At 39.6% G+C, this 15,742-nt stretch overlaps 1 pseudogene; it reads left to right on the top strand.

The window, feature by feature from the left end:
* LOC118892033 overlaps positions 1-14,283 on the top strand; it is a 172,198-nt pseudogene extending 157,915 nt beyond the window's left edge.
* The last annotated feature ends 1,459 nt before the right edge of the window (positions 14,284-15,742 follow it).

Here is a 15,742-nt window from a genome sequence, read left to right as displayed (position 1 = left end):
ACTTTCTCAGTCACAGAAGTCAAATTTGGTAGGGCCAGGAAGAGCTCTCTGGGGCAGCAACTTGCCAGAGCATCAGATCAGAGAACTGAAACCTGCGAGGGAGAATGTTCTTGTTTAGCAAATCTGACTGCCTGGTGGGTTGTTTATAAGGAGGGCTGACCTGGTCTCTGTGCTTCCAAACTCCTCTGAAGGAAGTGCTAGAGAGGGGCTGTGTAATTATGAAGTCTCACTGAATTATCATTGCTTTCAGCCTTTTTTGTTACCTAAAGAGATGAGGTACTTTGCTTCATTTGGATAACATGAAGCACATGCTTGTGTCTGCTAAACTTAAGTCTGTGTGTGTGTGTGTGTTTACATTGTTTTGTTTTACCTAAAATTTCCCTCTTGAACATTCCATGAACTCTGTATCAATTCCAGTTTTGTTTTGTTTTGTTTTCCTGGTCAGATCTGCCCATGAATCACTCTCCAACTTGGCTGCCTTGCAAGTAACTGTTCTAGAATGACCAAAATGAAAAGCTTCATTGCTTAGCGAACATGTGGCCTTCCCCATGCCTCTTCTAGCCTGAGGGCCCTGGTGACTTACAGTGGTCTGTGGGAGTGGGGCTGCAGGGACTTCTCTTCCATAATATACTTTAGCTTATCGCCGCATGTCCCCTGTCACATAGCAACACTAATTAGGCTTTTCCAAGGGATATACCTACAGGAAGCTTTCACACAGGATGCACGTTAGAAGAATCCAGGTGGATGTGTTTCTACAGTTCCTAAAGTCCTCTCATATGTCCATGTTTAATTTGCTAGGATGATCCTTCTTGGGAATCAGTAGACCTTATAAATATAGGTCAAACAATAAGACACCCAGTAGTTTAGAATGGGAAATGATTGCTTTCTGGCAAAACATCACTTTGAGCCCCACAATATTTTTTTTTCCATTAGGGTATGAATTCATTTCTCATTCTCATTTCTGTTTTAAGCTGCCCAATCTTAGACTAGATTTTTTCTCTTTTTCATATGAATTAAGCTACAGTTGCATTTGATTCCCCTAAAGCATCAACTTCATGTGACACAAGTTCTGTGGTCCTAGAAATCTCAGGGGACAGGTTAATTAGTTGATTGGTGCTTATTACTTATGCCCCAGGACTGGGAAAACCTCACTCTGCTCTATGTCGTCTCACTTCCAAGTGTTTAATGCTTACAACTAAATTCTTTCTCTCATAGTGATTGTTACCTGCAGAGGACAAAAACCAGATGAAACCTAAAAAGAAATTCATAGGTTTACCTCTTAGCGGCCAAGGAATATGTATCACCCAACCCTATTAAATGACCTGATTTACGATCTGGTAATTCAGGAATTGAGGTTACTCTCTGTCTGTTTGACACAGCATGGCTCTCGGCTGTATCTCACTGTTATGTCCTAGTCACCTATGTTATAGAAACAAATTCTTGGACGATAACTCATTTACAAGGACTAGGTCAGCTGTTCATCCTTTATCAAACCATCTGTTGGTAAAAAGACAGAGCCATGTGTATTTAGATGGAGGCCATGTCCACCCTTTCAGCTGAATCCTCAGGTGATGGGGAGTTATCAGGGAGAGTAGGGTGAGCTGGAGAGGTGTCCCCAAATTTTAGCAGTCATTCAGCGTAAGTGTGAGAGGCAGTGTGACGAGAATGTGGGGAAAGTATATAAAGCATTATTATTATAGCAAAATCGAGGATACACCAAACAAATTCACAAAAGAGGATGACTCTAATCAGAGACAAGAGAAGGAGTGGTCTGTGTGTATATAATCCAGTCATTAAGGATATACATAGAGGGGTTGGGATCAGATAGCAGATTTAAGTTGGAATCTCAATTACTCTGGTCACCAGCTGTTTGAGTTTGGGAAAATTCCTTAACTTTTCTGAGCCTCAGTTTCCTCTCAATACAATATAGGGACAATTTTTAGAATAAAAGCAAATGTCCTTAATAAAATTTTGTTAGATTAAATTAGTACAATGTATGTAACCTGTAACAAGGTGTCCAGGTTGTAAGAAGTGGTCAGAAAATGTCAGCTAAATAATACAAAAAATAGTTATATTGTGACTTATAAAATGAACATAGTGTAGAGGTAAGCAGGGGTGATGAGCAATAGAGATGTTGAAGAAGTAGAGTGAAATAATATTGTTTATACTTGGCAATTAGAGCTCCCATGATCAGAAAGGTTATTGATGATGGTAGCTGTTGAATGAAAGAGTAGGAAGGGAAGATGAAGATGGAGAGTATTATAGTGCAATTGGGCCATATTGCTTATGATTAGGGAGAGAGTAGGGTACAAAAAAGAGAAGGCAGAGTACGTAGTAATCACAGTTACTTACAGGATTAAGGAAGTAACATATATGGTGTTTGGCCTAAAAAAAGAAACTCAATAAACAATATTTTTCAACTCTTCTCCAAACTTTTAAGACAGAGATTTTTAAGGCATAGAAAGTTATAACCAGGGGCTCCTGCATGATAAGAATCCTGCTAACAGCCTGCCAGCTATGAGGGCAACATCTGTATATCCTTGATGCCTAGCATGGTGTATGATACATAATTCATGCTTAAAAAAGGGAGAATTCTTTCACTTTCTTCCTTATATTTATTCAACAAATGTTCATTTAGCATTGACTGAGTATCTGGAGATATGTTAGGTGAAAGATATGGAAAGATAAGTAGGATGCAGATTTTCCTCTTACACACATCACTCTAGTGGCTGCTGTGTGTTTTGACATACTATTAGCTGGTGTTCACAAGAACTAAGGGGGAGGATGAATTTTGTGTAACACAGTTGAAAAATGCTTTCTGGGGGAAATGACATTTAAAATGGGTCTTAGAATTTGACTGGAAATTTTTGAAAGAGAATGCCAAAGATTATTTCAGTAAGAGGGAACTACAAAAACAAGTTCAAAGATGAAAAAAGAAGTTTATTCATTTCATTTATGCTCCCATGTGATTATTTATAAATCATAAGATATTTTCAGATGTATTCGTTATATTGGGAATGTACTGACATTTTGGTCACATTTTCACATTTATATATTTCCGCAGTGATGGAATGTTGAATCAATGTGCTATATAAACTTAGAAATATTCTATTTAACTGCACTCCCTATGTGGTTATAAGATTTAATGAAAACTTAGGCTTTCAGGAAAAATAATTACCGTGGACTGCATAAGATACATTTGATGGCTTCACACACTGTATTAAACTACTCGTCTTTTGTAATGTGAAATAGAAATTTTAAGACAAATCATTAATGATAATTAAGAGAATACTAATTTTAACAAATTCATTATGCATGGTCCTTTATCCCTACACACACACACACACACATACACACGCGCGCGCGCATACGCACATGCTCACATGCTCATGTGCACACACTTCATAAACACCAAGGGACTATAGAGGGACCTAATCTAGGTTAAAGTGTGAAACATAGGATTTGGGGGTTTGAGACCATAAATATAAACATTTTAAATAATCCATTCTTGGGACTTCCCTGGTGGTCCAGTGGTCAAGAATCTGCCTTCCAGTTCAGGGGATGCGGGTTCAATCCCTGGTCGGGGAACTAAGATCCCACATGCCTTGGGGCAGCTAAGCCCGCGTGCCACAACTACTGAGCCCTCGTGCTCTAGAGCTCGTGGGCCACAACTAGAGAGAAGCCTACAGGCCACAACAAAGAGCCTGCACGCTACAAAAAAAAGGTCCCACGTGCCAAAACGAAGATCCCATGTGCCACAACTAAGACCCGACACAGCCAAATAAATAAATAAATATTTTTTTAAAATATCCATTCTTGCCTGATGTTATTAGGATTCCTATATTATTAGGTGACTAGACCTAATAATGACATGGAAATTGTCACTTGTTTGTGATTTTTTAAGGGGAAAAAAGTTATCATTAAAGTTACTTAACACTAAAGTTATTTATCACTACCCAACTTGCGTAACAAAAACAAAATTGGAATACAAGTGAGGACACACAGGTTTCACCCAGATTTAAAACTTTATTTCCGCATGATATTAGGAACCACAGTTGCTTTATTTATTTATTTATTTATTTATTTTTAACATCTTTATTGGAGTATAATCGCTTTACAATGGTGTGTTAGTTTCTACTTTATAACAAAGCTAATAACTTATACATATGTTCCCATGTTTCTTCCCTCTTGTGTCTCCCTCTCTCCCACCCTCCCTATCCCCCCACTCCATGTGGTCACAAAGCACCGAGCTGATCTCCCTGTGCTATGCGGCTGCTTCCCACTAGCTATCTATTTTACGTTTCGTAGTGTATATATGTCCATGCCACTCTCTCACTTTATCCCAGCTTACCCTTCCCCCTCCCCGTATCCTCAAGTCCATTCTCTAGTAGGTCTGTGTCTTTCTTCCCGTCTTGCCCCTAGGTTCCTCATGACTATTTTTTTTTTTTTTTTTTAGATTCCATATATATGTGTTACCATAACGGTATTTGTTTTTCTCTTTCTGACTTCACTTTGTATGACAGATTCTAGGTCCATCCACCGCACTACAAGTAACTCAATTTTGTTTCTTTTTATGGCTGAGTAATATTCCATTGTATATATTTGCCACACCTTCTTTATCCATTAATCTGTTGATGGACACTTGGGTTGCTTACATGTCCTGGCTATTGTAAATAAAGCTGCAATGAACATTTTGGTACATGACTCTTTCTGAATTATGGTTTTCTCAGGGTATATGCCCAGTAGTGGGATTGCTGGGTCGTATGGTAGTTCTATTTTTAGTTTTTTAAGGAACCTCCATACTCTTCTCCATAGTGGCTGTATCAATTTACATTCCCACCAACAGTGCAAGAGGGTTCCCTTTTCTCCACACCCTCTCCAGCATTTATTGTTTGTACATTCTTTGATGATGGCCATTCTGACTGGTGTGAGGTGATACCTCATTTTAGTTTTGATTTTCATTTCTCTAATGATTAATGATGTTGAACATTCTTTCATGTGTTTGTTGGCAATCTGTATATCTTCTTTGGAGAAATGTCTCTTTAGGTCTTCTGCCCATTTTTGGATTGGGTTGTTTGTTTTTTTGATATTGAGCTGCATGAGCTGCTTGCAAATATTGGAGGTTAATCCTGTGTCAGTTGCTTCATTTGCAAGTATTTTCTTCCATTCTGAGGGTTGTCTTTTGGTCTTGTTTATGGTTTCCTTTGCTGTGCAAAAGCTTTGAAGTTTCATTAGGTCCCATTTGTTTATTTTTGTTTTTATTTCCATTTCTCTAGGGGGTGGGTCAAAAAGGATCTTGCTGTGATTTATGTCATAGAGTGTCCTGCCTATGTTTTCCTCTAAGAGTTTAATAGTGTCTGGCCTTACATTTACGTCTTTAATCCATTTTGAGTTTTTTTTTGTGTATGGTGTTAGGGAGTATTCTAATTTCTTTCTTCTACATGTAGCTGTCCAGTTTTCCCAGCACCACTTATTGAAGAGGCTGTCTTTTCTCCACTGTATATGCTTGCCTCATTTATCAAAGATAAGGTGACCATATGTGCGTGGGTTTCTCTCTGGGCTTTCTATCCTGTTCCATTGATCTATATTTCTGTTTTTGTGCCAGTACCATACTGTTTTGATGACTGTAGCTTTGTAGTATAGTCTGAAATTAGGGAGCCTGATCCCTCCAACTCTGTTTTTCTTTCTCAAGATTGCTTTGGCTATTCGGGGTCTTTTGTGTTTCCATACAAATTGTGAAATTTTTTGTTCTAGTTCTGTGAAAAATGCCAGTGGTGGTTTGATAGGGATTGAATTGAATCTGTAGATTGCTTTGGGTAGTTTAGTCATTTTCACAATGTTGATTCTTCCAATCCAACAACATGGTGTATCTCTCCATCTATTTGTATCATCTTTAATTTCTTTCATCAGTGTCTTATAATTTTCTGCATACAGGTCTTTTGTCTCCATAGGTAGGTTTTTTCCTAGATATCTTATTCTTTTTGTTGCAGTGGTAAATGGGAGTGTTTTCTTAATTTGACTTTCAGATTTTTCATCATTAGTGTATAGGAATGCAAGAGATTTCTGTGCATTAATTTTGTATCCTTCTACTTTACCGAATTCATTGATTGGCTCTACTAGTTTTCTGGTAGCATCTTTAGGATTCTCTATGTATAGTGTCATGTCATCTGCAAACAGTGACAGCTTTACTTCTTCTTTTCCGATTTGGATTCCTTTTATTTTTTTTCTTCTCTGATTGCTGTGGCTAAAACTTCCAAAACTATGTTGAATAATAGTGGTGGGAGTGGGCAACCTTGTCTTGTTCCGGATCTTAGTGGAAATGGTTTCAGTTTTTCACCACTGAGGATGATGTTGACTGTGGGTTTGTCATATATGGCCTTTATTATGTTGAAGAAAGTTCCCTCTATACCTCCTTTCTGGAGGGTTTTAATCATAAATGGGTGTTGAATTTTGTTGAAAGCTTTCTCTGCATCTATTGAGATAATCATATGGTTTTTATCCTTCAATTTGTTTATATGGTGTATCACATTGATTGATTTGCGTGTATTGAAGAATCCTTGCATTCCTGGGGTAAACCCCACTTGATCATGGTGTATGATCCTTTTAATGTGCTGTTGGATTGTTTGCTAGTATTTTGTTGAGGATTTTTGCATCTATGTTCATCAGTGATATTAGCCTGTAGTTTTCTTTCTTTGTGACATCTTTGTCTGGTTTTGGTATCAGGGTGATGGTGGCCTCGTAGAATGAGTTCGGGAGTGCTCCTCCCTCTGCTATATTTTGGAAGAGTTTGAGAAGGATAGGTGTAAGCTGTTCTCTAAATGTTTCATAGATTTCACCTGTGAAGCCATCTGGTCCTGGCCTTTTGTTTGTTGGAAGATTTTTAATCACAGTTTCAATTTCAGTGCTTGAGATTGGTCTGTTTATATTTTGTATGTCTTCCTGGTTCAGTCTCAGAATGTTGTGCATTTCTACGAATTTGTCCATTTCTTGCAGGGTGTCCATTTTATTGGCATAGAGTTGCTTGTAGTAGTCTCTCATGATCCTTTGTATCTCTGCAGTGTCAGTTGTTACTTCTCCTTTTTCATTTCTAATTCTGTTGATTTGAGTCTTTTCCCTTTTCTTCTTGATGAGTCTGGCTAATGGTTTATCAATTTTGTTTATCTTCTGAAAGAACCAGCTTTTAGTTTTATTGATCTTTGCTATTGTTTCCTTCATTTCTTTTTCATTTATTTCTGATCTGATCTTTATGATTTCTTTCCTTCTGCTAACTTTGGGGTTTTTTTGTTCTTCTTTCTCTAATTGCTTTAGGTGTAAGGTTAGGGTGTTTATTTGAGATGTTTCTTGTTTCTTAAGGTAGGATTGTATTGCTATAAACTTCCCTCGTAGAACTGCTTTGCTGCATCCCATAGGTTTTGGTTCATTGTGTTTCCATTGTCATTTGTTTCTCGGTATTTTTTGAGTCCCTCTTTGATTTCTTCAGTGATCTCTTGGTTATTAAGTAGTGTATTGTTTAGCATCCATGTGTTTGTATTTTTTACAGATTTTTTCCTGTAATTGATATCTAGTCTCATAGCGTTGTGGTCGGAAAAGATACTTGATACGATTTCAATTTTCTTAAATTTATCAAGGCTTGATTTGTGACCCAAGGTATGATCTATCCTGGAGAATGTTGCATGAGCACTTGAGAAGAAAGTGTATTCTGTGGTTTCTGGATGGAATGTCCTATAAATATCAATTAAGTCCATCTTGTGTAATGTATCATTTAAAGCTTGTGTTTCCTTATTTATTTTCGTTTTGGATGATCTGTCCATTGGTGAAAGTGGGGTGTTAAAGTCCCCTACTATGATTGTGTTACTGTTGACTTCCCCTTTTATGGCTGTTAGTATTTGCCTTATGTATTGAGGTGCTCCTATGTTGGGTGCATAAATATTTACAATTGTTATATCTTCTTCTTGGATTATCCCTTGATCATTATGTAGCATCCTTCTTTGTCTGTTGTAGTAATCTTTGTTTTCAAGTCTATTTTGTCTGATATGAGAATTGCTACTCCAGCTTTCTTTTGATTTCCATTTGCATGGAATATCTTTTTCCATCCCCTCACTTTCAGTCTGAATGTGTCCCTAGGTCTGAAGTGGGTCTCTTGTAGACAGCATATATACAGGTCTTGTTTTTGTATCCATTTAGCCAGTCTATGTCTTTTGGTTGGAGTATTTAATCCATTTACATTTAAGGTAATTATCCATATGTATGTTCCTATTACCATTTTCTTAATTGTTTTGGGTTTGTTATTGTAGATGTTTTCCTTCTCTTGTGTTTCCTACCTAAAGTTCCTTTAGCATTTGTTGTAAAGCTGGTTTGGTGGTGCTGAATTCTCTTAACTTTTGCTTGTCTGTAAAGGTTTTAATTTCTCTGTCAAATCTAAATGAGATCCTTGCTGGGTAGAGTAATCTTGGTTGTAGGTTTTTCTCCTTCATCACTTTAAATATGTCCTGCCACTCCCTTCTGGCTTGCAGAGCTTCTGCTGAAAGATCAGCTGTTAACCTTATGGGGATTCCCTTGTGTGTTATTTCTTGTTTTTCCCTTGCTGCTTTTAATATATTTTCTTTGTATTTAATTTTTGATAGTTTGATTAATATGTGTCTTGGCATGTTTCACCTTGGATTTATCCTGTATGGGACTCTCTGTGCTTCCTGGACTTAAGTATTTCCTTTCCCATATTTGGGAAGTTTTCAACTGTAATCTCTTCAAATATTTTCTCAGTCCCTTTCTTTTTCTCTTCTTCTGGGACCCCTATAATTCGAATGTTGGTGCGTTTAATGCTGTCCCAGAGGTCTCTGAGGCTGTCCTCAATTCTTTTCGGTTTTTTTTCTTTATTCTGCTCTGCAGTAGTTATTTCCACTATTTTATCTTCCAGGTCAGTTATCCGTTCTTCTGCCTATGTTATTTTGCTATTGGTCCCTTCTAGAGAATTTTTAATTTCATTTATTGTGTTGTTCATCACTGTTCATTTGCTCTTTAGTTCTTCTAGGTCCTTGTTAAATGTTTCTTGTATTTTCTCCATTCTATTTCCAAGATTTTGGATCATCTTTACTATCATTATTCTGAATTTTTTTTCAGGTAGACTGCCTATTTCCTCTTCATTTGTTAGGTCTGGTCGGTTTTTGCCTTTCTCCTTCAACTGCTGTGTGTTTCTCTGTCTTCTCATTTTGCTTAACTTACTGTGTTTGGGGTCTCCTTTTCACAGGCTCCAGGTCTGTAGTTCTTGTTTTTGCTGTCTGTCCTCAGTGGCTAAGGTTCGTTCAGTGGGTTGTATAGGCTTCCTGGTGGAGGTGAGTAGTGCCTGTGTTCTGGTGGATGAGGCTGGATCTTGTCTTTGTGGTGGGCAGGTCCACGTCTGGTCGTGTGTTTTGGGTGTCTGTGGCCTTATTATGATTTTAGGCAATTTCTCTGCTAATGAATGGGGTTGTGTTCCCATCTTGCTAATTGTTTGGCATAGGGTGTCCAGCACTGTAGCTTGCTGGTTGTTGAGTGGAGCTGGGTCTTGGCATTGAGATGGAGATCTCTGAGAAATTTTCACCATTTGATATTACATGGAGCTGGGAGGTCTCTTGTGGACCAGTGTCCTGAACTTGGCTCTCCCACCTCAGAGGCGCAGCCCTGACGTCTGGCTGGAGCACCAAGAGCCTGTCATCCACATGGCTCAGAATAAAAGGGAGAAAAAAAAGGAAGAAAGAAAAAAGATAAAATAAAATAAAGTAAAATAAAATAAAAAATAATTATTAAAAAAATTTTAAAAATAAAAATATAAAAGAAAGAAAGAAGAGAGCAACCAAACCAAAAAACAAATCCACCAATGACAACACATGCTAAAACTATACTTTTAAAAAACCCCAAAAAACGGACAGACAGAACCGTAGGACAAATGGTAAAAGCAAAGGTATATAGACAAAATCACACACGGAAGCATACACATGCACACTCACAAAAAGAGAAAAAGGGAAAAATATATATATATCTTTGCTCCCAAAGTCCACCTCCTCAATTTGGGATGATTCGTTGTCTATTCAGGTATTCCACAGATGCAGGTACATCAAGTTGATTGTGGAGATTTAATCCGCTGCTCTTGAGGCTGCTGGGAGAGATTTGCTTTTCTCTTCTTTGTTCGCACAGCTCCTGGGATTCAGCTTTGGATTTGGCCCCGCCTCTGCATGTAGGTCACCTGAGGGCGTCTGTTCTAAGCTCACACAGGACAGGGTTAAAGGAGCAGTTGATTTGGGGGCTTTGGCTCACTCAGGCCGGGGGAGGGAGAGGTACGGCTGTGGGGCGAGCCTGTGGCGGCAGAGGCCGGCGTGACATTGAAGCAGCCTGAGGCGCGATGTGCGTTCTCCTGGGGAAGTTGTCCCTGGATCACGGTGCCCTGGCAGTGGCGGGCTGCACAGGCTCCTGGGAGGGGAGGTGTGGATAGCGACCTGCGCTTGCACACAGGCTTCTTGGTGGCGGCAGCAGCAGCCTTAGTGTCTCATGCCCGTCTCTGTGGTCCGCGCTGATAGCCACGGCTCACGCCCATCTCTGGAGCTCCTTTAAGCGGCGCTCTGAATCCCCTCTCCTTCCGCACCAGGAAACAAAGAGGCAAGAAAAAGTCTCTTGCCTCTTAGGCAGCTCGAGACTTCTTCCCGGACTCCCTCCCAGCTAGCTGTGGCGCACTAGCCCCCTTCAGGCTGTGTTCACGCAGCAAACCCCAGTCCTCTCCCTGCTATCCGACCGAAGCCCGAGCCTCAGCTCCCAGCCCCCGCCCGCCCCGGCGGGTGAGCAGACAAGCCTCTCGGGCTGGTGAGTGCTGGTCGGCACCGCTCCTCTGTGCGGTAATCTCTCCGCTTTGCACTCCGCACCCCTGTGGCTGCGCTCTCCTCCGTGGCTCTGCAGCTTCCCCCCTCTGCCGCCCGCAGTCTCCACCCGAGAAGGGGCTTCTAGTGTGTGGAAACTTTCCTCCTTCACAGCTCCCTCCCACTGGTGCAGGTCCCGTCCCTATTCTTTTTTCTCTGTTATTTCTTTTTTCTTTTGCCCTACCCAGGTACGTGGGGAGTTTCTTGCCTTTTGGGAGGTCTGAGGTCTTCTGCCAGCGTTCAGTATGTGTTCTGTAGGAGTTGTTCCACATGTAGATGTATTTCTGATGTATTTGTGGGGAGGAAGGTGATCTCCACGTCTTATTCTTCTGCTGTCTTGAAGCTCCTTCTATAGTTGCTTTATTTATGAACAGAGAAGACACTCAAGCATTTTTTGAGGTCAGAGACCTCATTTGTGAATCTAATGAAAGCTAAAGACATTGTTCCTTCCCATAGCCCCTGTATTCTCTTTACATATGTTTTCATAACATGTTTTTAGCATTTAGGAAGCAAGGATTACTGAGTCAATAATTTTTCAGACTACACAAAGTCCTGTCCCAAATTGGTGATTTGACTCTGAACATGTTTTCTTTGAATTTTTACTGTCATTGGTGGATGTTGTGGGGGGTGGAAGGTGGGGTGGGACTGGGGCCTGAGGAATGAACAATGATTCAGTAGTCCCCTGAGATATATAGAATTTCACTATTTTGGGGGAGGCGTTAGTTTTAAATAAATCCTATTGTTTATAGACCTGTTCGGTTAAATTATTTTAGCAAACATATATTGTACAACTTTTAGGCTGTGTTTTTTCTCTCAACAGGTTAGCTATTTCACCCCACTCTCTTTTTGCTTGCATGGTTTCTGAAGAGAAGTCACATGGAATCCTTATCTTTGTTCCTCTGTACAATGTTTTTCCCCTAGGGCTTCTGTCAGGATTTTTCTTTATCTTTGATTGTCTCTAGTTTGAAAATGATATGCCTAGGTGTAGTTTTTTTGGCATTCATCCTGTTGTTGTTCGCTGAGCTTCCTGAATCTGTGGTTTTGGTGTCTGACCTTAATTGGGGGGGAATTCTCAGCCATTATTATCTCAAATATTTCTTCTATCCCTTTCTCTCTCTCTTCTCTTTCTGTTATTCCCATTATGTGTATGTTACACCTTTTGTAGTTGTCCCTTAGTCCTTGGATATTCTCTTCTTTTCTTTTTCAGTCTTTGTTCCCTTTCCTTTTCAGTTTGGGAGATTTGTATTGAGATAGCCTCAAGCTCAGAGCTTTTTTCCTCAGCCATGTCTAGTCTACTAGTAAGTCCATCAAAGACATTTTAAATTTCTGTTACAGGGTTGTTGTTTTTTTTTAATCTCTAGCATTTTGTTTTGGTTCTTTCTTAGGGTTTCCTTCTGTCTGCTTCCACTGTTCATCTGCTCTTGCATATTGTCTATTTGACTTAAATACAGCCCTTAGCATATTTAATCATAGTTGTTTAAAATTCCTAGTCTGATCATTCCCACATCTCTGCTGCCATGTCTGGTTCTGATGCTTTCTGTCTTCAAGTTGTGATTTTTGCCTTTTAGCATGCTTTGTAATTTTTTCTTGATAGCCAGACATGATGTACTGAGTTAAAAGGAACTGCTTTGAATAGGCCTTTAGTAATCTGATGGTGAGATTTCTGGGGAGGTGAAGCCTTCTATATAGCCAATGATTAATTCAGTCTTTTAGTAATCATATGCCTCTGGACTGTGAACTTCACAAGTGTTTCCCAGTTTTTTTCTCCCCCCTTAGTTGGAATAGGATGGCTAGAATGGGCTGGAGTTGGGTGTTTCCCCTCCCCAGGTCAGTTAGGCTCAGATAACTCCCCAGCAGGTTAGGCTTTGGTTAACTAGTTTTCCCTGAAGGCAGCCTTGTTAAGAAGAACACAGCACTCTGACTTATTTTACAATGTCTTCTTTACCCTTCCCCTGTTAGAAACCATGAGGGAATTTTTCTCAGATATGTACACTGGGAACCTGGCCGAGCTCCTGGAGGTACATCTCACAGCGTTTTGGGCGCCCCTATGACTGAGTCTCCTTGAAGCTTTGAACTCTCAGACTTGCCCATCCAGTGCCTCCAGCACTTCCTCAATTACAGGTCAGGTTTTCCTACTCCTGCCCTGGCTTCCACCCGTGGCATCTGCTCAGGCGTCTCTCCTCAAGGAAGCCATGACTTCCTGCATTTGCCTGTTGGCCTCTCTGGTCTTGGGGGCAGCAGTTTGTTCTGTGTCTGCCCCTCTTTTAGTATCCAAGAAGAGTTGTTGATTTTTCAGTCTGTTCAGCTTTTCACTTGTTAGGACGGAGTGGTGACATGCAAGCTTCTTATGTGCAGAACTGGAAACCGGAAGTCTGCTTGTTCAACTTCTGGGTACAGGAGATTTCTCCGTGTTCTAGGGATGAAATGGTGAGTGAATGCAGCTGCTTTAAGATCTTCTGAGACATAAAGAACGAGGTAAGGATGGGTGCAGACACAGGTAGTTCTGTTGATGCAACAGATATCAGCTTCTCTCCCCACCCCCTACAAATAATCGTAGATTCTCTTGGAAATATCTCAGAACACTTGCACATAACATATTGAAGCATAGAAAACTGTCTTAGGGCTGGGCTGAGGTCAGGATTCTTGTGACAGGGCTGCTCCTTACTGAATATATGACTTTGGGCAGAACTCAGCCTCTCTGAGCCTCACTTTGTTCCTAGGGAGCACTGGAATTGTGATATTGTTCCTTATGCCTGTTTGAGGATCAAATAAAATAACTTGAGTAAAAGCACTTTGAAATCCGTAAGGACCTAAAGAAATGTCAGTTATGACTATATGTTCTGGAAATGGCTTTGTAAATGACAGTAACATTTTTAAATGACCATCTGGTTAAACAAAACCCTGCACTTAATCCTGGATATTTCAATGTAATGTCCAGAGACGTGCTTTGATTTACACATATGCAGAGCTTTGCAGCTGTTTAAATATATCCAATCATATCTCTAACAAGTGGAACTGACTAAAGGCAGAGGTTTTTATGATTAGCAAGTTTACTTAAGGACAGATCATTAAAAAGACCCTTCTCATGTGATCGTTGACCAGTGATGTTCTCACATTCTGTAGTCACTCCTGGTTCTGAAATCGTTTTCATGTCGGGCCACTTTGTTTGTCTGAGCTATTCTGCAAAAATCCCTTCTGACAGTTCAACATCAAAGGAAACAATGTTGTTTCCTTAAGCAAAAGTGATGGAGCTGTGGCTGGCCAGCCTTTACGAGTGCCAACAGCATTTCTTTCTAAAGCACCTGCTGTTACACATCAGCCTCAGCCGGCAAAGGACACAGACAATGACAGCAATTTTATTATTATTATTATTCCTTTCCAGTATGTGAAAGCAGAGTAATGAATTTTATACAGACAGCATTAATTTATGGCACGCGGACCAGCACTTGCTTCCTTAACCTCCAGACACATGAATCGTAAATATTACTGTGGAAGCTAAGAGAACACGTAACTGCTATAGAAAGTAATTGACAGACAAAACCAAAAAAAGACTCAGTTCAGAAAGTATTCACTGTCATAGAGCCCTGGATGTGAAGCAGAAAATGAGACACGTACTCGAAAAAAGAAAACTAGTTACAACAGACTTGTTTATCTTTTTATCAGATCCTTCCATCCATTTTCTGTCATTTCCCTAATCTCATTTGATTTCTAAAAATGAAATCTGATTTTTAAGAATTCCACATTCTGTTCATACAGGCAAACCTGGGTCAGCTATGCAGAGTTTACCCCCTGCTCCTCTGTAACATGTGTGCAAATTAAATACTTCCTTTGGTTCTTATTCTGAGGTTCCTGGTGATCATCTATGAACATCCTGCAGTTTTATCCTCAGAAATTTTCAGGCTTTCAATACCAGTCTTTGTCACAGGGCTCTGTTTTCTTCCACACACTATGCTTTATGCAGATAATACTGCATTTATCTCACAAACTTTCTGAGTTAAAATCATCCCCCAAATCAAAGTGCTAGCCATTCCCCAGGTCTCAAATCTTTTATCGATCTGCTCCTGTCTTTATCACTACTCTCTTTGGGGAGCTCAGACCTCCTTCTCACAAAGGGAATTAGATGTCTCTTCATCAAAGCTTTGCTTACTTCCTTGGCTCTTTTTATTATGTTCTAATTCTTTTGTTGGTTTTGCTCCTAAGATAACCTTATGCTTGGAGAATTCTCAAGTCTTCCCTCTTCTATCTCTTCTGTCTTCCTGATTTTAAGTCCTTCTCTCTAAGTTCTCTTTCCAGTCACTGTAAAGAACTGAGTGTTAGAAAAGTTAAAGAATTCTTTCATTTCCACAGACAGAAACAAGGATTAATTTGTCCTTTGGAAACAAAGAATGTGATATTTATTTCTTTTATTTTTACTGGAAAGTTGAAGCAGTAATAAAAGTACTACTGTGAAAAATTTAACATTGTAAGTATTGTTATTACTACCATTATTATAAACGTGGATATGTGTACAGATCCACTGACCTATGCTGTGTTTGCTTATTCTTTAGTTGAACACACTATAAAGAATTACAGGTATACTAGTGATTGTAATTTATAGTTGCAAAAAAAGGTAAATAAATAAATGTTAGACTGAAAAAAAAAGGTGGATCTGTCGACAGATCCGTATTTATCATTAATGGCAGTAACAGATTTCCTTCGTGATGGTGGCAGAAAAAAGAAATGAAGAAATGAGGACGTGCCCTTGTGCTGCTTCTTGTAAGCAGCCCTAGTGTCTGGGAAAATCTTGTTACATTTTAAAGGCTGACCTCACAGAATTTCTGTTCTCAGAAAGTCTTCTAGACTGTTTTTAATGTTGCTCT

Source organism: Balaenoptera musculus, chromosome 3 (assembly GCF_009873245.2).
Source record: "Balaenoptera musculus isolate JJ_BM4_2016_0621 chromosome 3, mBalMus1.pri.v3, whole genome shotgun sequence".
Lineage (NCBI taxonomy): Eukaryota > Metazoa > Chordata > Mammalia > Artiodactyla > Balaenopteridae > Balaenoptera > Balaenoptera musculus.
Note: the sequence above shows the minus strand (reverse complement) of the source record. Positions and strands in the feature narration are given on the sequence as shown.